The 27,740-nt window shown below is 41.4% G+C and overlaps 1 protein-coding gene across 2 annotated transcripts in view; it reads right to left on the bottom strand.

Moving 5' to 3' along the window:
• VSNL1 (visinin like 1) overlaps positions 1 to 25,901 on the bottom strand; it is a 138,659-nt gene extending 112,758 nt beyond the window's left edge. For both annotated transcript variants that reach the window (XM_024198625.2, XM_024198626.2), the window contains exon 1: positions 25,740 to 25,901. The gene's annotated coding sequence lies outside the window, so the exon portion shown is untranslated. The remainder of the gene's footprint in view (positions 1 to 25,739) is intronic.
• Between the last annotated feature and the right edge of the window lie 1,839 nt (positions 25,902 to 27,740).

The following is a 27,740-nucleotide window of genomic DNA, read 5'->3' as shown; positions in this document are numbered from 1 at the left end:
AAGGACCTGAAATGCCGCCCCCCAAATGCTAGTGCCCTAGACAACCGCCTAGGTCGCCTAATGGGTTGCACCGGCCCTGCCTTTGACAGACAGAAGGTCTGATTTAGTTCCAGCCAAATTGAAACCCGTTTCCACTGGAAATGTAACTTTTAGGCTTTTATTTAGTTTAGAACTGTTTGAGATCCAAAGAGCCTACAATTGTGGAACAGGGAGGCCTGTAACTGTAGAAGTAGAACAAAACAGGCAGGTTCTTCTTTTCATGAAAAAATTGTCCTTTTTATTGATCAGCTCTAATAACATATTTTTTTAAATGTCTTTTCAATGGTTCAACTATCCTTCCACTGTCACACCCATTCCCTCCTGAAATAAGCTGGAACAGATAATAGCACCTACTGCCAACTATTTTATTACAGTGACAAATCTCAGGCACTCCCCACGGATTAGCCATAAGGTGACTAACTATGCCTGTTTATTGGACTGCACTCTGAAATGTTCCTTTCTCATTCTTTCCCTTTCCTTTATTCATGCTGAAACAGATCCCTTGATACATCTTTTATGATACCCAAGGGGAGAATTATTTGTAAAGCACGTATTGCCACAAAGCCTGCCTGGCATGCAATCCAGCTATACAGTGCATGAGAGTTCTGCCATGTATGTATTCTGTCATGAAGAACACAAATGAGAACAGACTTGTTGCTGGCTTTTCCACAGATGGCCACTGTGTTCAAACTCAAATGAGAAAATAACCTGGGACCTCATTGTTCGTCCACTGTACTTTAGAAACCATTGGTGTATGGACAATTTTCATGCAGATACAAGATGGCTGAGATAATATCTCTTATTGGACCAACTTGTGTGTGTGTGAGAGAGACAAACTTTTGAGCCTGAAGAAGAACTCTATGTAGGGTTGCCAACCCTCCAGGATTGTCCTGGTGTCTCCAGGAATTAAAGATGAATCTTGTCATGTGATGAAGTCTCCAGGGATACGTCCAACCAAAATTGGCAACCCTAGCTCTACGTAACCTTGAAAGCTTGTCTTTCTCATCAACAGAAGTTGGTCCAATAAAAGATATTACCTCATCCATCATGTCTGTCTCTCTTATCCCTGGAACCAACATGGCTACAACAGCACTGCATAGAGTTTTCATCCAGCCATTTGTGAGTGATAAACTCTGCTTTTATTGTACCATATGCCTAACTAGGAAAAAAAACAAAGGAATCCCAAAACAAAAGGCAGTAAAAAAGAATCTATGGACAGACCAGTGTTTGAGCCTACATGGAACAGCTGGTATTATAATTCAGTGATAATAAGGATATCTACCTCCTACACTATCTGTGAAGAGTCCAACTGCTATCCCAATAGCACATTTCTGCACAAGTTCTTGTATTATTATTATCAACAAGACCCATTGTGAGATCTCAGCGGATATATCACAAAATCTTGTGCAAGATGTGGAAATTCCAGCTGATTCCACTTTATAGAGTAATGATCCTCGTATTTTGGCATGTCTTTAGATCATGCTTTAAACAACTTCTTTGTACTGAACACATATGATTTTGACTAGAAGTATTTTTAACATGATTGTCTTGAATTTTATGAAAAGGATTACATTGTGTTTATATTTTGGAATAAATAGTGGGATAATATGACCCACTACCCACAAAACCTTGATTTGAAAAAAATGCAGGGCGGGGACTCAAACATTAATATCAACTTCTCTGACATAGGGTACCCCAAAGGAGCATGGGGTCAATATGGTTTGAAATAGCTTAGCTGAAACAATCATACAATTCTTGCTGTGCTGGTACTCTGAAAGGTAAAAGAGAAAAGGTTTCCTAAAAGTGCATAATAGTATATAGCACCAGACTGAAAAGCAGAGTAATTGAATCAGCTTCCTTTTTTTAACTCCAGATTTCATTTCGAAAATCCCCTTTTCAAATACTAGCCTTTTTATTGTATTATCCTTGAGATGTGTTTTTGCAAGATACACAGGCTACCAAAATATGTAAAGGGACAATGTAAACTACAACTCCACTCAATTTCAAAATGGAATTAAGAATAATTTCAGTTATTAAACTTGTCTCTGGGTCCTTCTGCCAATTGCTGGTGCCTTACAATCAAATGTTCCAAATTTTTGTAATGTTTTGTTTCCCTCACCTCTGTGACTACTGCAAAGACCCACACAAATGACAGAGAGAGACTAACAGATTATACATGGGAAACAGTTAAACTATCTACACACATAGTGCTGACAAAAGTACATATGAAACAAAAGACAACAGAGAAAATATTTTCTTCTCTAAGCTCTTTCAGTTACACTAATCTTAGAGGTTACTTGTAACAGTCGGCAAAATACTGCAGACAAAAGGGTGATTTAAATTGACAGAGTCCATGTAAATACAATGGAGCAAATCCTCAGCAGGTATAAATTGGAATAGGTCCATTGACATCAGTTCAATGGAGCTGTTCCAACCTTATACCAGCTGAGAACCTGGGCCACAATATTTTAAATATTAGCTTTATTTCATTATGTGTATCCATACATACTGTACAACACAGACATTTTCCCTTATAGGGCCTGATCCAAAGCCCATTGAAGTCATTGAAAATCTTTTGAGTTCAGATCACGTATATACAGCATATCTTTCTGGCAACACATTTGACTTTCACTTCATAACTGAGTGCCATTACATTTTCTTAAACCACTTTTATAAGTAATCCAAATAATAAATCAGTGTTGTTAACATATTAAGTTTTTGTATATCTATTCTTGGGGCCATTGCTGCTTTAGATTGTTCCAGGGTGAGGTAAAAGCAAACATATTGGAAAGGACATCATGCTGTGTATTTGGGACTTCATAGTTTAGGTTTAAGTTAGTTATGTGTTTTTTCTCTTCAATATTATCTTAAAAAGTTACTACAATTAATGTTTTACACTTACAAAAGAAAACTAACAACATAACAATCCTAATTATTTAAACTCCAAGTATAAAATGCTTATAATTTTCCATATTTTTTCATTTATATGAACTACTCCCATGATTAGTCCTATGAGACTAGTCTCCTCAGTAACGATTTGCAGGATTAGGCCCCTTGTAGCTAACAAATGAAATAGTGTTCAAATTCCAATCATTTTATACTTTGATTGCAAATAAATTGATTAATATTTTCAAAGAATGTTGAGATCCTCCCTCAAAAGGAACTATATAGTGATTGTCACAGTTTCAGGATATCTGCACCTGTATTCTTCCTCCCACCATCCCTTTCATGGTCCACTCCAGGAATGCCCAGCCAGGTCTCAAGATTCCAGCTATTCCTGTCTCTGGGCAAAGACCGTTGGCCAACTTCCTTCTGACCAGGGGTAGGGAGCCCCTTTCCTTACACTGTGATATCCCGAACAAGCCCATCTATCTAAAAGCCAGTACCTGTGCTTTGCTTTCAGTCCAGCATCCGTGGTTAACATTTCTCCAGGTGCTATAACAGTATTTACCTGTTCCCACACAGTCCTTCTATGAAAGCACATTTATTCTTCAGCTAAAAGCATTACACAGAAAAAATAATAAATGTTCTGACACACATGCTACAATCTTACCAGTGGTCACCCATCAGTCTTATGTGGCCCTAGTACCCCAAGGTCTTTCCAACCCTTTTCCTGGGGTTTGGGCCCTTGGACACACTGTCCTGTCTGTTTGCTGGATCAGAAAGGAGGTCTCAAGTTAGTTCAAGTTCATCCTTTTATACCAAAAGCCCTTTTATTGTTTCCTAGTCTCTGGAAAACTGAGCCTGAACCAGCCACCTCACGGGATGGAATGTCTCTGGAGTTTTTTTAGACTCGGTCCCTTAGGAGCTGGAGGACATGCCGGACGCTTCCTGGAGCAGCGCAGAGCCAGAGCAGACAGGGAGCCTGCCTTAGCCCCGCTGCACCGCTGACTGAGAGCCGCCTGAGGTAAGCGCCGCCCGGCCGGAGCCCACACCGCAAACCCCCACCTGGACCCCAATCCCCTGACACAGCCCAGAGCCCCCTCTCGCACCCTGAACCCCTAATTTCTGGTCCCAACCTGGAGCCTGCATGCCCAACTGGAGCCCTCACCTCCTCCTGCACTCCACCCCCCGACCTAGCCCAGTGAAAGTGAGTGAGGGTGGGGGCTGGAGTGAGTGGAGTTGGGGCCTCAGAGAAAGGGGTGGGGTAGGGTGGGGGGCAGGGAAAGGTGTTCAGTTTTGTGCAATTATAAAGTTGGCAACTCTACCTGAATTACAATTTCTATCTAAGTTTCAAACAGAGATGCTTGAAACTTAGCTGGAAATTGAAATTCAAATGCAGTCTCAAGGTAAAAAAGTCAAGCTGAGTTTGCTGTTATCTGCTTATTCACAGCACTGTCATCTTGGATTTTATGTCAAGATGTGGATGCTGTGAATAAGGTCATGTCAAGTTCTAGAAATTTACCGGCAATACTACAGGTGTATTATCCCTCTCATAACTGTCATGAACAACGAAGCATAAACAACAGAAAGTGCATTCAAATGCAACAGGATCAGAAATGTGTGTTATTTAAATGGTTCAAAATTAGGACCCCATCATAACGGTGCTGTACTGCTATAAAAGCAAGACTGTAACAGCAATATAAACAATCATAAGATCAATGAATCATGGGACTTACTGATGACAAAGACCTATAAAGGCTATCCAATGCAGTGTTGTTCCCCACAGTACATTCTTCAGCCCATTTCTGACTCTAGTTTCAAATGTCTCAAGTGATGGAACTTACACAGTTTAATAAATGGCTCTGGCCCTAATCCTGTAAGGAGCTCCAAAAAAGACAGATCCCCTCGATGCACACAGAGCTCAGTTGCTAAATTGGAGCATCTGCATGGAAATGTGTCCTGAGATTTAGCCAAAAGATTCCTCCGCTCACTTTCATATCATTATTCCCGGACCATTTGTACCACCTTAATTTCTCTTCATCCTCTAGGGTGTACATCCTTCATGTATTTATGAGTGTTCATGTCATTCACGCACAGACACACACACGTTTTATCATGATTTACCTAACTAGATATTGTAATCTTTTCACATAAATCAGTTAATCCCCTCAGCCCTTAAATAAATTCATTTCTCTTCTCTGATACAGCCTGTCATTCATCTGACATTTGAGAATACCGATGAAATGGGGAGAAGCTGTTCAGCTGGCAAGAATCAGCTGCATCTTTACTAACGTTCCATTTCCCAGCACTTATTTTGCGACTCCTTACATTTATCCTTCCTCTGCTCTAACATTATTTTCTCTACAACATCTACAAAATTCATCTTTTTATCTCTGTCTCTCTATGATAAAACTCATTTCTATACTCTGGTAACTTCCTACCTCAAACTAGTCTGACCTTCTCCTTTTCAGCCTCCCTATGTCTTCTCTCTCTCCTTCATTTTGTTGAGTATGCTATAACCCAAAGCATTTTCCTCTTCTATCATCCTCATTATATGTTCCTGTGGCACTCTGTGCTTCAAAGCAACATCCTGGAACCCCCGTATTCACCACTGTCATATAATTATGATACATTTTGTACAAAGTATGCCTTGTGAGGTAGCATTTTAAAAGTCTTGATCTGTTGAACATTAATATCCTTTTGGATTGTATGTGCTATCATTGTATGGGAAGTTATGCAGTTTTGCTATGTGTGTGTTACTGGAAAATGTTGTGAAGTTGGGAACTCCCACAAACAGCCTTTCAGACACAACAATGGAGCAGCCAGACACTGCTGATATTCCATTAAAGGAATCCACACTCCCAAGGACTGTCCCAGGAATCATATACAATGGAGACTTCTCAGAGATAGCATGAGACAATGGAGACTACTTGACTCATGACATAGCAAAAGGTCTTTCCAGCAAGCTGGAAGAAACTATAAAAGAGAAGTGACATCATCACTTGGCCTCTCTCCCCCCCACAACTCAACACCTGGAAACACATCTGGAGGACAAAGACTGAACTGGGGAGGTGGTCCCAGGCTGAAGGAAAGTTCCAACCTGAGTATGGAAGATCAGTAACCTGCATGTATTAGGGTGAGACACTGTTTGATTCAAATCCTGTCTAGTTTATAGAACTGATTGCGGTTTTACTTTTAATTCATAAGTAACCAACTTTGATCTGTATGCTTACTACTTATAATCACTTAAAATCTATCTTTCTGTAGTTAATAAATCTGTTTTCTATTTTACTTAAAACAGTGCATGGGTCACTATTTTTACCTAAAATAGGGGATGGATCACTTAATGATTATCTTTTCTATTCATTCCCTCTGAAGCACCTCACATTGGCCACTGTGGGAAGATAGAATACTGGGCTAGATGGACCTTTGGTCTCACCCCGTAGAGCCATTCTTATGTTCTTATTTTGGTTGAAGTGCTTGGAAAATCTGCTCAGGTTGCAAGGGCTGGTGCATGTCCACTTTCCTTTGTAGAAGTGATGGACTGGGTAATAAACTTTCACTGGTCAAGTATCGGGGGTAGCCGTGTTAGTCTGTATCCACAAAAACAACAAGGAGTCCGGTGGCACCTTAAAGACTAACAGATTTATTTGGGCATAAGCTTTCGTGGGTAAAAATCCCACTTCTTCAGATGCATGGAGTGAAAATTACAGATGCAGGCATTGTTATACTGACACACGAGGAGAAGGGAGTTACCTCACAAGTGGAGAATCAGTGGTCAGGCTTTTGACCAAGGCAAGATGGTACAGCTCTGGGGTGCAAGGCTGGGAAGCTGGGGGGAATTGGCTGGAGCCTCTCTATTGTTGGTTCATGGGTGGCTGGCAAAAGCATTCAGCTGGCTATGCCCCTGCCTGTGGATGTCTGTGTAAGTGCAGTACCTGGAGAGGTTTATAGCTTGTCATAGCATCACAGTGTGCAAGGGAGCTCAGGTTGATGGCACAGAGGGCTCAGTGGTACCCCAGTTCCAGATTGCACCCTGGGGGAACCTGTCACAGTTCCCCTTTCTTATTCTCTACACTGGCTCCCCCTCTTCTTACACAGTCATTTTAAGCATCCACTCCGCAGCTTTAAAGTTCTCACAACTCTGATCTTGTCTACATCAGTGACATGATTTCTGATTACACCACTTCCTACTACCCAAGTTTCTGCTCCTTATGGGTTTGACCTAGCAGAATACTTAAGCATATGCTTAATGTGATTAATGTTAAGCATATGCCTAAGTGCTTTGGTGTTTCAGGACCTTACTTCCTTTGCCCACTCCAACTCCATGCCTGCCTCCAAACTCTTCATTGGGAACTATGCACAGGCCTAAACCAAAACTCTGAGGGGAATACAGATCCAAATCTCAACTTCAGAACTAGTCCATATCTCTGTAATTGGCCAAGCCCAGATCCAAGCATCCCCAAATTTGGGAAAAACTCAAATATGGATCTGAAATCTGCAGTTCAGGCCCATCTCTACTGGGAATGATTTCCTAATCATTGGCATCAAGCACTGTCACTCCCTCCTTCCACTTGCTCCTAGAATTCAACCATTGCTGCTTGCCTGGGTGTGTTAACATACCCATGCAACTCCATTGCCCACTGTTGTGTTCATTTTATTTCATTGTACTAGTTGTGTCTTCAGTATGAACACCGGTGAGGGCAATGATCTTGTGTTTTGCTTTTGGTATGTGTATATATACTATTACTACAGATACAGTATTGTATACATAATAAAAATTTTGCTTAATCTCTCACTTAATTTGGTTAGATATTGAGACCAGGGAAGGCAGCAGGATATTTTTAAATGGAGATCAAGTTGTACAGAAACAAAAGAGATACCATCAATTTTGTTTGCCCAACAGGAAAGAAAACCTGCCTACTTCTACAGGTGCTATATCTCATGAGGATATTCTGAATGCTTTAATGCAGTGGTTTTCAACCTGTGGTCTGTGGATCCCTGGGGGTCCGCAGGCTATGTCTAAGGAGTCTGTGAAAGATTGTTGTTACCATAGAACAGAGGTTTCCAATCTGTGGTCCACGGACCTCCGGGGGTCGGCAGACTATGTCTAGGATTTCCAAAGGGGTCCGCACCTCCATTCAAAATGTTTTAAGGGTCTGCAAATGAAAAAAAGGTTGAAAACCACTGCCTTAATGGAAAAACTACATACAAAGATAAGACTGTTATTAACTGCCACTTTGGAATTAGCTGAACCAAATAAACACATAAATTCATAAGCTGGGAAGGAGGACAGAGTATGCAGAAGTATGTTAATTTTTTCATGGAACTTCAGACATTAAGGACACCAGTTTAGTTCAAGCCCTGGTGAATAATATCTATGCTTACAGTATTAGACTGTGGGGATTTACTGGATATTGTATTGTGGCTATTCCAATCCCTAGCTCTTGCTCTGACCTATCTTTATAAAGCTAAGTTTCATGAACCTTCTCTTATCTCTGTAGACAAGATGACATTAATACATTGTTATTGTTAATTATTTATATATATATTGCTGTTAGTATATGTGCAACTGTATAAGAGGTGAAATGTGTCAAACAAGTAACAGGACCCTGTTTTCAACACCTGGCAGTTTAACGGCATGAAGTGGAATTTTCAAAATTATTTAAGTGACTTAAGGAGTACAGGCCCCATTGAAAGTCATCAGCATCATCCCAGTTTTCAGAACCTTAAAGGGGTGTTTTCACGCTTTCACATAGTCAAAGGAGATTGAGTTAAAACTGCTTCTATGGTTGATTTTAATTTTACCCTATATAAGTCTCCCCTCTTCCCAAACTAAAACAACAATAAACCAAAAATGTAATGGGGTGTTTGATAGTCAAATATATATTACTTACTTACCAGGAATTTCTATTACACCCTGCAGAAATTCAGCACTATGTAAGGTTATTGCTTCTCAATTGCTTGTAGTTATATACTATAAATATTTTAAATTCAGTGAAAAAACATTTCAAGGATCTATTAATCTAAAGTAACATAGCTCATATATAATTGCAGTTAACTTACAAACAGAGATCTTTGGTTTATTCTTGTGCAAAGAGAGCAAGATGTGCTTTGTGACCAAAGTACATACATTAGTGCATTTTATTAGTTAACTAACAACGTAAACACTATGGTATTGAGAGGTAGATACATGCCGACAAGCAGACATTTGATCCCAATCTAATGAAAAAAACAGATAATATGTTGTGCTATGTCATTATAGCATTTTATTTTTCTCTTCATACCCTGCCACTGTTCTGTACATGGAACTCCAGCAGAAGTCAATGGGAATACAGGCTCTGATCCTGCCATCAGCTCTATACCTGCAGACCCTTGCACTCATGTGGAGCTTCACAAGAGTTATTAGGACTCCACACAAGTGCAAGGCTTGGCCCAGGCACGTCAAATTGCAGGAGCAGGGCTTTTGAATGTAGCTCAATATCAGCAAGGGCCCACTGAACTATGTATGGATAGAGTAGATAGACAGAACACAGTAGTACCTGAACTTCTGACATTGTACTCTGGTTCAGAAGCAGCCCTTCCGAAGACAACAGCAGTAAATAGAACAATTTGTTAAAACAACAACAACAACAACAAAAACCTGCTCTTGAAATACATTTTAGTTACAGAGAAGCTGGATTCAGTCACTGCTCCCAAATATGAATTGTCTTAATATAATTCCATGGAATCCTTGGATAGATTTTTATTTTCATACTATTATTAACTGTGATTATATATCATATATTATCATATTATATAGGAATATTTACATAGCATTGTAAATGTACATACCACAGTACTTTACAGAACATATAAACAGACAATCCAAAAAGATTAGAATCTTAAGGCATGTAGTTGAGACAGGGAGAAAAGAAAAGGAGCAATTAAGAGAGGAGATGCAGAAGAATGTACAGATCAAGAGGGGATGATATGAGGCAGAGGCAATCCTGACAATTCTGAATTAGATCTTAATGTAACTATGTAGGAATCCTGAATGAGTAATGTTAATCTCTTAACCATGTAGGATTTATGTATGTATGTATTTAATATATATGCATTCCAGTAGCACTTGTCATGTGTGAGGTACTGGCCCCTCACACAAGAAGACACAGTTACAGGCCCCCAAAATCAGTTTAAAAAATAAGAAAAAGCTTTAGGCTAAATAACTAGACCAATCCTTGTTTCATATACTCAGAGCACGTCCCCACATATCTGGATGCTCTTCTTGTAAGCTTTAATGGAAAAAAATACAGGTAAGTGATGATCCACTCACAATATCTGAGGAGGAAAATGGACCCTTATCATCTACTTCTTTTGGCACTTGGATATGACACTGATACAGTAGGCACATTAGAAATACCCTAGATAGACAAAATAAGACATGTCAGTGATTTTCCACCTTTCCTACATTGGGACCACCTTCTCATCTAGCTGGGATCTAGCAGGGATGCACTTTCCGTTCAGTAATATGGGAAAGAGGGTGGTTGTGACCCTTTGACAACTGATCCCCTGGTTGAGAATCCATGAGATAAACTTTTTTTAAAGATTAAAAATAGACAGCCATACAGACTTCAAGGGCCAAAAGTGTGTAGTAAACTACAGGCACACTTTTTCACCCACCCAACATACATGCATGCTAGGGGCCTGATCCCAAGCCCATTGAAGTCAATGAGAGACTTCCCTTTGACTTCAACAGCCATTGGATCATGCCCAAAGATACCGATACATCTAGGCAGATGGCAAAGTGTAGGTGAAGTTTAGTTAATGTGCATTTGACAATTTGGCCACATCTGTCTAAAACATTTTGCTACAAATGAACAAAAATATTTAAAATAAATTGTATCCCTTTTGTTCTCCTTGTAAAAATCAATTATATCACCTTAAATTTTAATTCTCAAACTAGATTCTATTTCCAAGCAGTCATGGTTTCGTGTTTAATTCAGATTTAGAGTCACAGGACTGGAAGGGACCGCGAGAGGTCATCTAGTCCAGTCTCCTGACTAATAAGTATTATCAAGACCATCCCTGACAGGTGTTTGTCTAATCTGATCTTAAAAATCTCCAATGATGGAGATTCCACAACCTCCCTAGGCAATTTAGTCCAGTGCTTAACCACCCTGACAGTTAGGAATTTTTTTCTAATGTCCAACCTAAACTTCCCTTGCTGCAATTTAAGGCCATTGCTTCCTGTCCTATCTTCAGAGGTTAAGAAGAACAATTTTTCTCCCTCCTCCGTGTAACAACCTTTTATGTACTTGAAAACTGTTATCATGTCCCCTCTCAGTCTTCTCTTTTCCAGACTAAACAAACCCAATTTTTTCAATCTTCCCTCAGAAGTCATGTTTTCTAGACCTTTAATCATTTTTGTTGCTCCTCTCTGGACTTTCTCCAATTTGTCCATATCTTTCCTGAAATGTGGCGCCCACAACTGGACACAATACTCCAGTTGATGCCTAATCAGCATGGAGTAGAGCGGAAGAATTACTTCTCGTGTCTTGCTTACAAATACTCCTGCTAATACATCCCAGAATGATGTTCGCTTTTTTTGCAATAGTGTTACACTGTTGATCATATTTAGCTTGAGGTCCCCTATGACCCCCAGATCCCTTTCCGCAGTACTCCTTCCTAGGCACTCATTTCCCATTTTGTTTGTGTGCAACTGATTGTTCCTTCCTAAGTGGAGTACTTTGCATTTGTACTTATTGAATTTCATCCTATTTACTTCAGACCATTTCTCCAGTTTGTCCAGATCATTTTGAATTATAATCCTATCTTCCAAAGCACTTGCAACCCCTCCCAGCTTGGTATCATCCGCAAACTTGATAAATTTACTCTCTATGCCATTATCTAAATTATTGATGAAGATATTGAACTGAACCGGACCCAGAACTGATCGCTGCGGGACCCCACTCATTATGCCCTGCTAGCATGACTGTGAACCACTGATAACTAGTCTCTGGGAATGGTTTTCCAACCAGTTATGCACCCACCTTATAGTAGCTCCCTAATTCATTTATGAGACGGTCATGCAAGACAGTATCAAAAGCTTGCAGAAGTCTTTTCCAAAAGAGGGGAAAAAAGCTCCAAAGAGTTCCTTAATGTCTCTACTCATGTATATAATTTGAAAAATATGTGTATAAAATTAATTTTTGGTACCACTTACCAAAATACAGTAAATGTTCTGCTGTAATAAAACAATATTATCCAATCAGATACGTGCTGGTTAGTTAGTAATCCTCCTAAAAAATAAGTTTTGGGCAATGTTTGCCACAATGGATATTTAGTAGCTATTAATTCTAGTGACTAGCCACACAGATTTGAGATGGTCTAATGTAATATTTTATTAATTCCTCCAATTACATCGTGAACAAACCAGTTCTCTTTCACATATTTGCCACATTCCATCAAAAACCATGTGGAATAATCCCTAAAAGCCTCCTATGTTAAACAGTATCTCTTATTTCATTCTTTATAAGCCTTTCAGTAGCTTTATATTCCATCTAAACTATAACTGATAAAAAGAATATAAATATACTTCTTGTGTTCTGAACTATCAACTTTTATAAACAAGATGTTCTAATTTTAAATTACTCTGTTGTGGATTAAATACATAGATATTCTCAAAGTCCACAAAGAAGATATCCTTTACATTGATTCAGTACCATTTAATATGGAATAATTTAACTTTTCTTCTGGATTAAAAAATGTTTTTATTAAGTATGTGGAACTGATCCTTTATTAAATAATTCATTTCAAGTAACACACTATCATAGTGTAATTACTTCTTAAAATATCGAAATCAAGTTATAGATGCTTTACAAAGACTGTGTTTAATAAGTGGCCTGGTTAAGTTTAATTTAAAAAAAAAATTACTTTGGGGACTGGCTAGCTCAAGGACTGATAATGGAATACAGAACCTTGAAACGAGATATAAATGTTGAACAGTGAGGGTAATTAAGCATTGGCACAGATTGCTAAGGGATGTGGTAAATTCTCCATCGCCTGGAGTCTTTAAATCAATACTGGATTTTTGTTTCTAAAATATATGCTCTAATTCAACCACAAGTTATTGGGCTAGATATAGGAATCGCTGAGTGAAATTCTATGGCCTGTGTTATGTAGCTGGTCCGAGTAAATGATCACATTGGTCCGTTCTAACTTTAACAATCTTATGACTCGAAAACCTTTTCTCTCTAGGTCGCTACTTAAAGTCAGCAATGATCGAAAGTCATTATCATCAAAAGGATGAGTAGTGCCCCTATATAAACTAGTCTAAAAATTATTAAAATCATCATTACAGCTGACATTCTTACTGGCAGTTTAAAAGAACAACTGCATGTCAGCTGAAACCGATGCAGCAGAGTAGATACACTCCCTCAGAGTTAAAACAATCAAGTTAACTCCATTAATTGATATTGAACTGATTGATTTATCTAATGTAAACAGAACTTACACTAAATAGTCACAGAGATTCTGGCCTTGGCTACACTACAGAGTTTTGTCGATGCAAGTTACACCGACGATCAAAAACTAATATAATTGCATCACTTGTGCATGTTCACACAACGCTCCTTCTATCAGCAGATAGCACTGACAGAGAGAGCAGTGCACTGTCGGTAGCTATCCCACTGTGCTATTCAACACCTTCAGTAGCTAGGAGGTGTGGGAAGGCAGAATGGATAACAGCGCATGATGGGTGTCGCTTCAATGTCCCATGATGCAGTTTTTTCCATCCCATCATTCCATGGGCCTCCGACAGTTTTGCGGTATTTTTCAATGGTCCCTGTTTACTGTGCGCTCGCCATCTGTGTCTGAAAGGATGGGTCCTGCACTGCTCTCTACTGTTGTGGTCACTGTTATGAACACATCGCAGCTGGTCGTGCAGTATATTATGAGCACCCAATCTGAACAGGAATCAGAGGTGCCTGACCTGCTGTGTGCCATGGAAAGAAACAACACCAGATTACTTTTGCCATTCAGGAGCTGCACATGGTGGACCATGGCTTTTGGGCTTGGGAAACAAGCACTGAGGGGTGGGATCGTATCGTTATGCAGGCCTGGGATGATGAGCAGTGGCTGTAGAACTTTCGGATGCAGAAAGCCACCTTCCTGGAACTGTGTGCAGTGCTCGCCCCAACACTGTGGTGCAAGGGCACCAAAATGAGAGCTGTCCTCTTGGTGGAGAAGCGCATGGCGATCGCTGTGTGAAAGCTGGCGACTCCAGACTGCTACCAAACAGTTGTGAATCAGTTTGGAGTCAGGAAGTCCACCATTGGGGCTGCGTTAACCCAAGTGTGCAGGGCCATTAATCACATTCTGCTATGAAGGACTGTGACTCTTGGCAACGTGCATGAAATAGTGGATGACTTTGCGGCAATAGGATTCCCTAACTGCGGCGGAGCGATAGATGCCACACATATCCCAATTTTGGCTCCAGACTATCTTGTGATAGAGTACATCAATAGAAAGGGGTACTGCTCTATGGTATTGCAGGTGCTTGTGGATCACGATGGCCATTTCACTGACATCAGCACATGGTGGTCCGGGAAGGTGCATGACGCACATATCTTCGGGAACACTGGACTATAAAGAAAGTTGCAAGCAGGGACTTTCTTTCCAGACCAGAAGATTCCAATGGGGGATATTGAAATGCCCATAGCGATCCTGGGAGACCCAGCCTACCCCTTACTCCCGTGGCTCATGAAGCCTTATACGGGAAATCTGAACAGCAGCAAGGAGCGCTTCAACAATAGGCTGAGCAGGTGCAGAATGACCATTGAATGTGCCTTTGGCAGATTAAAAGCTCATTGGCACTGCCTTTATGGCAGGCTAGACCTAAATGAGGAAAATATTCCCATGGTCATAGCAGCATGCTGTGTGTTCCATAATATTTGTGAGGCTAAGGGTGAAAAGTTTCCCCCGAGGTGGAGCACAGAGGCAGATCACCTGGCATCTGATTTTGAACAACCAGATACCAAGGCTATTAGAGGGGCACAATGGGGCGAGGGGGGGGGGGGGCTATTCGAATCAGGGAGGCTTTGAGGCACCATTTTGACAATGAGCTCCAGTAATGTGTCTATCTATACAGCACTCTGCCATGCTTTAACTTGCTGCCTTGCATGAAAATTTTGATGATTCCTGACCATGATTTGTATTCAACAAATGATCAAATTGCCACTGTGTATTAATTCCAGCAGCAACGACAGTATGTAGGAGACAAAGATTGGTTATCTTTCAGAGAGTATGTTTTTATTAAATACCAATTAATAACACACACAAAAGGCTTGGTGGGAAAGGAGATAACAATGAAGGGCAGTGTAGGCTCTATAGTTGTGTATAACTCCATCTATCATTTTGGAAGCTGTCCAATGGGGTGGAGTGAACAGGGTACCAGGACGGGCAGGGAAGTTGCAAGGAATATATGGGAGGAGTTTGGGGAGGGCATGGAAAGCAGTTCTGTATTGGCTGCAGGGGGGGTGAGCACACATGAATTCAGACTGTAGTGTGATTAGGGACTTCAACATCTCCATTTGCTTCTCCATCACTTTTATCATCCGCTCCTGGAACATTAAAATTCGCTACTGGGTCTCCCTTCTGTCATGCCTGTATATTTTATCATTTTCTTTAAAGTCTCTCTCCATGCCCTGAATTCTTGTTTTTCGGCCTCTGAGGATTGCAGCAACTCTCAAAACATGTCCTCCTTGCTCCTTCTTGGTTGCTTCCTTATCTGGCAGAAGTGCTCCGCCCGTGTGTTGGGGGTTCCCCTGAACGTCACAAGAAGCACAAGAAACAATAAACAGAAGCATGATTGTTAGTGCACACACAGCATCAAATCATTATAACAAAATGCACCTTTTTAAAAATACAAATCAGCTTGTCACTGTCCTTTGGCAAACACACAGCTTGGCGAAAGCCCTAAACATGGTGAGTTCGGCCCGGGGGGGAGGTGGGGTCAAGATGGGACAAAGAATCTTGGTATTTTTTTAAGGGGATTACTGCAGGTGACTAGGGACAATATTGTAAATTCTGCCACCATTTTCCACAGTCAGGGGTCATTGAAGCCAATATCTCATTCCTGAAGGTAAGCAAGGATGCAAGGGTGCATCTCCTTCACACATTCGGCTTCAGACCAGGTACCTATGCTGCTCACCTGTGTGCCGCTTTGGTCCCAGCACAAGTGATTGCCGATTGGTGCAGAAAAGTTCCCTAAAACGAGTGAAGGAACAAAGCCAAGGAACCTTCCGCAGAGGATTCACAAGTATGTCCAGGAAAGTTTCCTAGAGATCTCTCTGGAGGATTCCCGTGAAATCTTGGTGTGCATTAACATGCTGTTCCGCTGCACTGCTTAGCTGCACAGTGGAATGTGAAGCACAGGCAAACACAGCTAGTCTCGTACATTTCTATCCCTTCACCCACTTCTAGAATATACAAAGCAAAGGACAGCTCTACCTCATATAACCGAACAGCATCAACTCAAAAAGATCACTTACCAAATCTCTCCTCTCCCACATTATGCGCACCAGAGACGGACTCCTGGGACTGGCTAGACCCCTCCGGAGTGGAAAAGAAGTGCTGACTCGCCACACCACCGGACGACTCTGCTGTGTGCTCCACATCATTCTCCAACTCAACCTCCTTGTCCACAACTTCATCCTCTGGGTTGAGTCCGCGGACTGCTGTCTCCAGCCCTGTCAAAGTATCCACTGGGCTCTTGGCGATGGAGGTGGGGTCGCCGCCAAGGATGGTCTCCAGCTCTTAATAGAAGCGGCAGATCTTCAGCACAGCACCAGAATGACGGTTTGACTCCCTTGCCTTCTGGTACACCTGCCTCAACTCCTTTATCTTCGCACGGCACAGATGTGTGTCCCGTTCGCAGCCCTTATCCAACATACCACAAGAAATCTGATCATAGGTATAGAAGTTCCTATGGCTGGATGGAGGTGGGATTGCACAGCCTCCTCTCTCTACAGTACCAGCAGCTCCAACAACTCAGGTGTGCTCCAAGCGGAAGAGCATTTCCTGCATTGAGCCGCCGTGGTCAGCTGGGAAGATGCAATGTGAGCTCTCCACACGGAGCAAACAGGAAGTGGAATTTCAAAAATTCCCAGGCCTTTAAAGGGGGAGAGGCAGAAGCCTGTGTATCTGGGTGCAGGGCAGCAGAGTTCGAACTGCTGATCAGAGCGGTCAGCATGGGCATTATGGGACACCTCCTGGAGGCCATGTAAAGCAGCATAACCAAGCGCAGCGTCTACACTGACACTTTGTCGATATAACTTTGCCGCAAAAAGCCATATGGCTCCTGTTGAGGTGGCTTTATTTTGTTGGCAAAGCAGGAGAGTTTTGTTGGCGGAAAGAGCATTGCCGTGTGTACATCGCCACTGTTTTGTCAATGATAGCTGACTTTTGTCGACAAAACTCTCTAGTGTAGACAAGACCTCTACTACTCTCTAATGCCTACCACTTATCCCTGCCAGTATGGAAGCATGTTGCTGGCGCATTATGAGAGCTTTGCAATGCCACTGACTATGTCTCACTATGGCTTTTTGGGTGCATAGAGGACTTCAGTTTCTAGGGCTATCTATCAGGTATCTTTGAAAAGCACTCAATTCATGTAAAGGGAAATTTACAACCTTTTTTTTGGTTTTTGTGAGTGCTGGGGTGGAGGGGAGAGGAAAGACATTTCTAACTACAACTATCTGACAAACAAGAGACCAGTTATAATTAGATAATCCAAGGTGTCAAATAAGGTGTAGGATCTACTAACAAACCACACAGTGTAGTTCACTGTGATTCAGTCTTTTTGCCACAAGAGAACACAACCCCCGCTATGTGAATGGGAATGACATGTAAACATGATATGCAATCCTGCTCCCATTAAAATAAATGGGAAAACTCCTACTGAGTTCATTGGGAGCAGAAGGGGGAGCATGACAATATTATCAGTGAACCTTTCATAGGATCCCATGGTATTTAGTGAACCTTATAATGGATCTCTATGAAAACACTGATATTGTTTTGAATTAATCATCCATTAAAAATCACAGTAACACTAACTCTAATCACAGAAACAGCTTTCAGAAGAGCTATGTTTTAAAATGCATTTTTTTCTTGAAGGAAATTATTCAGCCACCATTACGTCAATAAATTACATCAGCTAAAGTATAACAAAGTCTTGTTCCTGCAAATACCTGAACTTGGCAAACTTAGCACAAATTCTTCTGTTTGTTCTGTACAGTCTTGGCTCCTAAAAGTGACTTACGTGGGGTCTGTTGTGGGCAGAATTGTTTAACTGATGGTCAAATATATTCAAATACCATGATATGATTGCCTTCTATGTTTCTGGTGCCAGAATTTGAGACAGTATTATTTTTAGCACAATAGACTTACTTATTTCTAATTAGTTATGTGAAAATTATTTACTTGAGGTCAATTGTGAATTTCTTGTTTTAGCTAAAATAATCTGTTCTCTAGCCTCCACTAGAAAGACTGCTAGATACCTTTATATACTTATTTTTAAATGTATGTTAATTTAAAAATTTCAATGCAAAAGAACATCATATCACCCCTACCCTTGCCACAACTTTCCACTTCCCAGTGAGCAAAACACCTCTTCTCTCCTCCAACTCCCTCCTTAAACACCATTTATTTTGCTAAGTCTTCCAGCTATGAGATCACCATTGACAATTTGCCTCACTTTTCACATTTCTATTATTATCCCGTGGATCATATTGATATGAAATAGATTGAAATGTCCTCAGGATTGTCTTTGCTGTAAAGTTTTAAAATAATAATTATTAACATGTACCAATGTAAAATAAATAACATCAAACAGTAATACTAATCACAGATTTGGAACACTGTCTGGAGAATTTGGATTCCATAAACAAGAACAATTATTTCAGCAGTTGTTGAGAGCCATGTTCTTGCTCCCATATGTTTCATTCTGTTTAAAGGGCATTGCACCCATTTTTTCTCAGACTCTGACATTTTTCAGCAGTCTGAAATTTCAAAAGATAATAAGCACCTTTCTACATGAATGAGCTCAGGAGTTTGAACTAAGATGGCAACATGAGTGTTTTCCCATGCCTTGCCGGTGGTAACATCCTACCCCGAACCTCATCTTTGCAGCTGCTCCTGTATACAGCATTTCCCTAGCTTACCATTTCTTTTCACTATGCTGCTGCTGTACCCAGTACTCCTAGGCTAAGGCCATGTGCAGAAGTTACAGCACAGGGCATGGATTTTCAGCATAATGAGGGGAAATAAACAGTGAAGAGGGCAGGAGAGAGCGAATATGAAGAAGCAAATAGAACTGATGCATGCAAAATCTGGAAGGGAAGGAACAAAGCTACAGTGGAAAGAGGGAAAAGAAATAAACAGAATGTGAAGTCGTGTGAGACACAAATTCAGGAGTAACAGACACACAAGTGAAAGGTTCAGATGCAATAATCTGATGGCACCATAACAAACTGCAGGACTAAATTTGAGTCATGATGGTTGGGGTTAGTAGCTCTGCAGAGGGATCACCCTGTTCTCTAATAACCATAGGCTAAATGAAGAACCAGGCAGACTAAAAGTCCCCATGATGCAAGACCTCTGCAATAGGAATCCTTTAAGACAGCTCTAAAAAGGAAGGGGAGAGTAGACATTTAGTCCAGTCCACACTGACAAAACAACCAAGTATAAAAAGTGAGTTTAAAAACCATACTCAAGCTGTTTTAAAACATCATAGGCAAGAGACAGGACAAAATGGAAAGAAGAGGGTTGCAACCTTTCATGATATGTGACATATTTACAATTCTAATTATGTTTAAAACAAGCTTACCCATTAAATCTAATTTATAATTGCCCAGCTTCCTTAATTAAATCAAATGTAATGTATGTTGTTATTTTAATCATGGTTATAGGCTGATCTTGCATTCTTTGCACATCCAAAACACCTGTTAAAATCAATGGGAGTTTCAACTGCTTAAGGCATACAGAATTGGGTCCATTATTATGAATGTGAGAAAAAGATAAATGTACATACTGCATATTGTATCTATAACTATCTTTCTACCTCTCTTTGTATAAATGATTTGATTTTAATCAGGGATACAAAATATAATAAAATTAGAATCCCAATTAAAAAATTAAACAAGTGAAAATTTGATGAATGGAGCTGGAAGATCAGAAATAATAAGATACAAAAATGAATAAGGGGAAAATTCAAAGACAATGTGTTTTTAAAAAAACAATAATGTTATTGGCCAGAAATTTTCTCTATGAAAGTTCTAAAATATAATTTATTTAGGTTTACGTACCTAAAATGATAAGGAAGCAAAATTTCTGCACATAGGGAGCATATGAACTTAGATCCAAGTCCTGCTCACTGCTATACTGGGGTTGAAGCTGTTACAGAAAACAAGCAGCAGGGATGTATCACTCCAAAGCACTTAAGAAAGCAAAAGGGAGAAAGGTGAGGTGTCACAGCCACAGGTGATGCAGTCTACACACCAGGCCCTCAAGAGGGATATGGTCTGCTAGCTAGAAGGCACATCTAGTCCTCCAGCCAGCTAGTGTATATGCTACAGATGCAGAATGTTGTATCCAGAGGCACTTCCAACTTCTTTCAGCAACCCAAGTGAACCCTGCGGTGATTCCTCTATCATGTCTATCCATAGGAATTCTACCCTGGCCACCAGGATTCCAACAGCAGCAAACTCATCTGCTACCGTCTTTCTTACACTATACCCATCCACCTAGGCAACTTGCCTTGCAGTTCTGGCCAGGGCAAGATTTGACTTTGTTTGTATTATATAAACAGTAAGATGTCAAGTTGTGCCTTTTTTCTCTTGGTAGATTTACACAAATAGATTGGGGGTGGAGAGAGGGAATGAAAACATTTCTGACATTTGCTTTTAGAGTACTACGGTTATGTAACACTGTGACAAACTAACCACTGAAAAGGCTAAGTACCATGACAAATTACCACAGTCCCAGGCTTTGAATCTGCTTATCAAACTAGAGAACATCTTAATAGATTTATAAGCAACATACTAGTAAAGTGTGAAGACATTTTGATGTTTATTCTATGATTAGCTATTCCATTCATTAAATATATTTTTGACGCATATGTGGGATCTATGTATACTGACTTACATCTGCACAAACAAAATCCAAGCAGCCAAAATCTACTTGGTTTACCTCAATATTCCCTTCCCCCCAGACACTCACATACACAGACTACTTCTAAAAAACAAAGGTAAAAAATGAAAGGTGTAGTTATATGTCATGGCATATATCTGTAAATGTTTAAAAGATCAGACCATTCAAAAGAACAATTATATTCACAGCCCTGCTCGTAGTGAAGTCTATAGCAGAACTCCCATTGAATTCAATGGGAGCAGGAGCACGCCTTTTTTAAAAGGTGTGTATTGTATAATGAAGATTAAAGACATTTTTAATTTTTTTCTTGATAGTGACAGCAACTCAGACTACTTTATGAATTTATTTATTTATTGGGAGAGTTGGGAATGGAAGGAGAAAAGTAATAAAAGTATGAATTAAAATTACTCTCAGTCCCCAAACTTAAAATGGATAATACAGAAGGCTTTTCAATTGAACTGATATTGCTAAAATGTTTTCTCTACAAAGTCAAAGAAGCCATAGTATGAATATCTGTATATATCTGAGAGCTTGCCATAGAAACAAACTGCTGTGTAAACAATATATTTTGAGGGGACTGGCGAGAATAAATTTTACAAAGATCAAGGTTGTTTTCACACCTTTCTGTTGCTCTGGTTTGTCTAGATTTTGTTGTGTACCATATTCTACCTAATAAATCCATTGCTTTTACTACTTAGTCTTACGTATAAATGGCCACTGATGATCCTTCTAGCTCAGCAATTTAATACGACAAGAGCAGAATTCAGATCCGCCAAAATGTTTGCTATAAAATTTTACCATTGTGGCTACTAAAATCATTAGGAAAGGGCCTCTATCTTTTAATATATCTGCTGCATGAACATCTTTGCAATAGCATAGCAATCATACATCGATTCAATATTTCACTAACTGGCCATGTCACAAGCCTGAAAATAATCATGTTTCATTTGTAATTAAAATTGGGTCGATCTTTGTAAACTGCCCCCCTCAAAAAATGTTATACTGTTATCTAAAAGGTTTCCTCTTAATTAAAAAACATTGCATATCCGGATGCCCCTAATTCCTCCGATAGCCTTACTATAAAATCTTTAGATTCTAAATTAATTCTGAAATCGATACCTTTAAATTATCTCTTGGTAGCAGGTGTGATCTTGAGGCCACCTTGGAGAGGGGAGAAGCTTTTTGCAGTGGGGGAGGGAAAGGGACTGAGAGCTCGAGGGCAGCCGCAAGAAGCAGTTGGAGGGCTGCTCTGCCTGTTCACATGCTGCTGTTCTGCAGCAGCTGCCAAAAGTACAGATCAGTCTTCGCTGCTGCTGCCCGGTGATTCATTTTCAGGCTGCTCATCAGGACAGGAGAACTGTCTTCCGCAATGTTAATGGGTTTTATAGAACGCCAAGGAGAGCTCCCTGACCTGGGGAATTCCATAAAAGGCTAAGAACTAACCTGCCAAGCCTCCACCTCCACCTGGGAGAGCGCAGAGCACCTGGCGTGGGGGATGCTGGGTCTGTATGTTCTGAAGTTGAGGCCCAGCAGTAAAAGGAAGGTCGCTTTCCACAACCCCACAAAACATACCCAGCTGGGGCTGTTTTCAGGTGCCCCCCCAGGGTCTGACTTTCCACAGACTTTGATGAGTAGGAAACAGGGCTGCTCGGCATCTGGTGCCTCGGCAGTTGTGTCACAAAAATCCTCCCCCTCTGCAGGGGGCTGGGGAGAGCTCCTGCCTGGAGGAGGACCCCGGCGGGATCGGTTTACAGCCTCCCCCCGCCGTGCCAATTACCGCCGCGGATTCAGTGCAGTTACATAAGGTTAGGGTGCACGGTGCACCCCACCATGATCTTCACACCAGCCCCCAGCCCCGCATCACTGGGGAGCAGAAAGGCGCATCTGTCACCTCCGCCTCAGGACCACGTTCCGCAGGGCCACATCTCCAACAGCTTCTGAGTCAAGGGACAAAGCGGTGAGGCGCAGGGACAAAGCAGGGAAGCGCAGTCGGTAACGGCAGAAGAGAAAGGGCTCGTGTTTGTGGGGTGGGAGGTACAGGAGGGAACGACGAGGAATCTGCGGGGTGCAGAGAACGGCCAGGAGGGTCTAATTCCTGCAGATCCAGAAGGTGCGGGGTGATCTGGTATGTGCAAAGGGGCTCTCGGGGAGATCTCGTGTGTGCAGAGAGGAGGCTGCAGAGGACTCTGGTATATGCAGAGAAGGGGTTGCAAGAAGATCTGTCGTGTGCAGAGAGGGAGCCGCGGGGATCTAGTCTGTGCAGAGGGGACTACTGCAGGGGGTCCGATGTATAGAGAGAGGGGACTGCAGGGGGGATCAGGTAAGAGAAAAGAAGGAGCTGCATGGGAAACGTGTGCAAGGAGCTGTAGTGGGGACCCAGTATGCGGAGAGGAGGTAAAGGGCGGGGGAGGCTGGTAGGTGCAAAGAGGGAGCTGCTGGGTTTTGGTAAAGGGATGCGGGCGGTCTGGTGGGTGCAGAGAGGAGGTTGCAGGGAGATCTGGTACCTGCAGAATGGAGGAGAGGTATGCAGAAGGATCTGGTATGCGCAGAGGCAATAAAGGGAAGGTCAAGTTGGTGCAGAGGGGCTTGTTGGTGTTTTAGTAAGAGGCTGCAGAGGGGTCATGTGTGTGCAGAAAGGAGTTGGGGGCTGGGAGAAACGCTAGGGAAGGTCTGGCATGTATTTCTAACAGCATCTTTTAAGATACCGAGGGAGGAGGGGTCTCGCTCTAAACCGCTGTTGTTACGCAATGTGGGGTTTCCAGAAGTGTTCAACGTCTTCCTCCTTCTTTCTACCAAACGGTCCCCTGTATCCCATTATTCTGGATATTTCAGCCTATGCATGACCCTTCTGTGCAGAATGAGACACAATTAAAAAAAACCTGTACTGAGCACACACAATTGTTCATGCGCTAACAAACTCCCTTTGCAATATCAGGAATCTGCCTCTTAGGTTGGCCAAATACCTGGGAGGTATGGAAGGAGGGGAGAAGGGAAGTTCCCACTTTTGAGGTACACTCCCAGTATATGTTTCCTCTTAGCTCTCTAACTCGTTATTTTAAAACGTTTTATTCTTAAACTGCACTTTTTGCTGCCCTTGCCACATTATTCCTTGTATGTACTACCTGCGTCGAGACCCCCTGCCTAAATTCCCTAAATAGAGATTGACCTGTCCCAGTCCCTTAGCTATAAAACGTGCTGGATTTCTTAATAACACAGAACAGAGCAGTCAAGCGACAGCAGCTTTTATGAAACCTTTCTTAACTGGTTGGGTCACCGAGAAAAACGCCCCGATTCCCACACGAGTTCTGCAGATCTGCCCCAACTTGCCTCTCCTTTGTTTTGATCTCTGGAAATGAAATTCTCCTTTCGTCTCCCCTCCCTCCTTCTCACGCCTTCCTGTGGGAAATGACTTGGATTGCACACCAGCTTTTGTTATCTCCACCCACCTCCATTTTCACCTCGTTCTATTCCCAAGTAAACAGGAGCGCAGCACATCCACCGTGCAGTTTACCACATCAGAGGAGTGAGATGAGCGCGCTTATTCCAAAGCTTATTCCTGAAAATATCTTGCAGATGCACAAAAGGGTGGACCACTTAAAAGAAACATCTGTCACACAAACCAAGTCTATCAAGAAAGTAATCGCAAGGATCTCTAGCAATTTGCTCTTCACAATGGGTTTGATGACCTTGCAGGGACTACTGATCTTCCTCTTAATTTTCGCATGGTCTGTTTGCACTGGAAAACATAATGACCTTTTCTCTATTGCTTTTCAAGTGATTAGAAATGTCAAAGGCTTCCGGCTATCAGCAAAACATGCCCAAACCCAAATTATTAAGCGAGCGATCAATGCCTGCTTTTGATGTTGGTATTTATATCCTAATCAATATAGCAGTCAGTCTCTCATCTTAAAACAGGTCAAGGCAGATTGCTGTGGACACAATTTCCCTCCATTTGGTCAATAAAAACAACAGCGCACACAAAGTATTAAGAAAGGAAAAGCAATGTTACACAACTTTGCTCGTTACGATTATTTGTAAGCGCTAAAAAGAGGCAGAGATAACCACATTGCTTTAAGCTTTTAAGTACTAACATATGGCACAAAAGCCTCCTTCTATTTCCATCCTATCCAGTTCATCCACTTTCACTAGCAAACACTTCTGCCACTTTTCCGGGGGGAAAGAAATCTGCACCGACAGGATGTCAGACAGTTTGACACTTTACAACCCTCTCATTTTATCCCCCACTTCTATCAGCAACAGAACTTCGCCATCTGGATCTAAAGATGTGTGTATGTAGGGAAAGGTTTCTATTTATAGATTTAAAAATCATATGTAGTTATACTCCCCCTCCCCCTATTGTCAAACCCCGCAGCGGACTTTAAAAAGTAATCCTAATTCTTAAACATCGTGCAAGCAAACACTTCACAGTTCACTTTCTCTTTTCACCATCACAAGATGTTCGCCCCCCTCATCCTTTATTGCTAGCAAACAGCGGGATGAAGCAAAGCCGACAGCACCTTATTGTAACCATGCATTTCACCGCATCCATGCAGAAGATACATTGGTGCAAGAAATTCCAACCCCATCATGAACCCTAAATTAGCATCCAAGAGAAAGGGAACACTTACAGTTTGCGTTGTGTGCTGTCACCTGAAGCAAAGAATAAAACTCAAAAGGGCAGATTTTTAGGGAGAGAGAGAGAGAAGTATTTAATTCAGATCAATGGTGAATCGGTCCCTGCCTCTCCCGCTCTCTCTGCGGCTTAAATCCCCTTATAGAGCGCGCCAGCAGCTGCTTCCACACGTTCCTCCGCTTTGCTCTGCACTGCAGATCGGGAATCCCAGAGAAATTCAAGGTTCCCTTGCTGGATGGAGCTGCCTGCGCACGCGCTGCCAGTTCCCCGAGCCGATGGAGTGTCAGATTTTGTTCGCCAAGAGATAGGAGCATGCGCATTCACAACAGCGAGGCCGCTGCCCTTGCTTCTGCTCTCACCTGCCATCAGAGATCGGATCCCTGAGCAAAACCGAGTGTGGGGGCAGGGGAGAGGAAAAGAACAAAGGGGGGGACGGGAGGACTCAGAAGGGGAGGTAAAACAGGGAAGGGAGAGTGAAGGAACAAAAACAGAGTGACGAGATCAATAAAACACGGGGAAGGACCAAAAAAGAGGGGAAAAGGAGCAAAAACATTGAGGAGGGGAAGCAGGCGGGCTACAACACTGGGGAGCGAGAAAAAAGGGGCAATCACGAAAAGACCAATAAAAAATGAGGAGGACAAACGCAGGGGGCAAAAACCACAACAGGGAGTGGAACAAAAATGTGTTGTTGGGGAAGAGCAAACATTTAGGAGGAGGGAGCAGGTGAGCAAATGCATGGTGAAAGACTGGAAAGGAGCAAAAAAAGGGAGGGTACTGGGGAGCATATCTGGAGAGGGGGCAGAGGAAAAGAAACAGGGAAGACAGGGACTAACATAAAAAAGGTTTTTTTGGTTTTGAACATCACCTTTTCAGGCCTTCGGTACACTCAATTTTTCTTTCATCTGCAGGTCACCTTTAAGAAATTGTCAACTACTACACACAGTTGTCCATCACTGTACATTAAAATGGATGGGGAATATAGTCTGTTTCGTCCCTGAATTCTTTCAGTGGTCAAAGAAAAAAATATTGGGGCAATACATTGCTTTCACAAAAGTGCCGTCTACATACCCTTTACACACATACTGGGCTGTTTTATTGAATGTAAAGAGTGCATTGTCACTGACGGTTTATTTCCACAACAATTTCAAACGTTCTATAAGAAAATGGATGTTAGCTGACTAGTTTTAGTTTAGCTAGCCATGTTCCCTCATTTAATTCGATAAACAGGTGACTGATCCCCTTCTTTATATTGTTATTAATATGAACATTAAAAATTTGTATTGCGCTAGCTCCTAGAGGCCAGGGCCCCTTTGTGCTGGGCACTGTACAGACATGTAACGAAGAGACAATCCCTGCCCTGAAGGTTTTATAATCTACGGCCTTGATCCTGCAAAGATTCACAGGCTTGATTAACTTTACACAGTGTGAATAGTCCCACTGACTGTTCACAATGCATAAAATTAAGCAATGCATAAATCAAAAGTGTAAGACTGTAGACTACAGGTGGATACAACAAACAGACAAAGGGAGCATAAGGAAATAATGCTAACTGTGGAAAGCAGTACTCATTGGAAACCAGATGCCTGACTATTTTCGAGGTTTTTTTAGGCATCACACCAGAGAAGAGTTTTAAGCAAGGATTTGAAGAAAGATATTATTATTTAATTGCACACAGTTGATTTAACTGTGGTTAATAATCATCATTAATTATTTCTGTTAATTTATTTTTTATTGTTGAAGTGCCCAAAGGCCCAACCATGTTCGAGGCTGAATTCTGCTAGGCATTGTACGAATACATAGGAAGATACAATACTTCCCCTTAAGAGTTTCCAATGGATCTGATGTATCTGACATTATAAACTGTATCTTTATTTACTTTGACAATTTAAAAAAATAAAAGATGGGGAGGGGAGGAAGGTGAGAAAATTCCAAAACACAAAACTTGGTGTCAAAACCACTTAAGATGACAAAGTTTACTTAGATAACAAGATTACTT

The sequence above is a fragment of the Terrapene carolina genome, unplaced genomic scaffold (genome assembly GCF_002925995.2).
Source record: "Terrapene carolina triunguis isolate 2854851 unplaced genomic scaffold, T_m_triunguis-2.0 Scaffold42, whole genome shotgun sequence".
NCBI lineage: Eukaryota > Metazoa > Chordata > Testudines > Emydidae > Terrapene > Terrapene triunguis.
The sequence above is the reverse complement of the archived record's forward strand: the minus strand, read 5'-3'. Positions and strand labels throughout refer to the sequence as shown.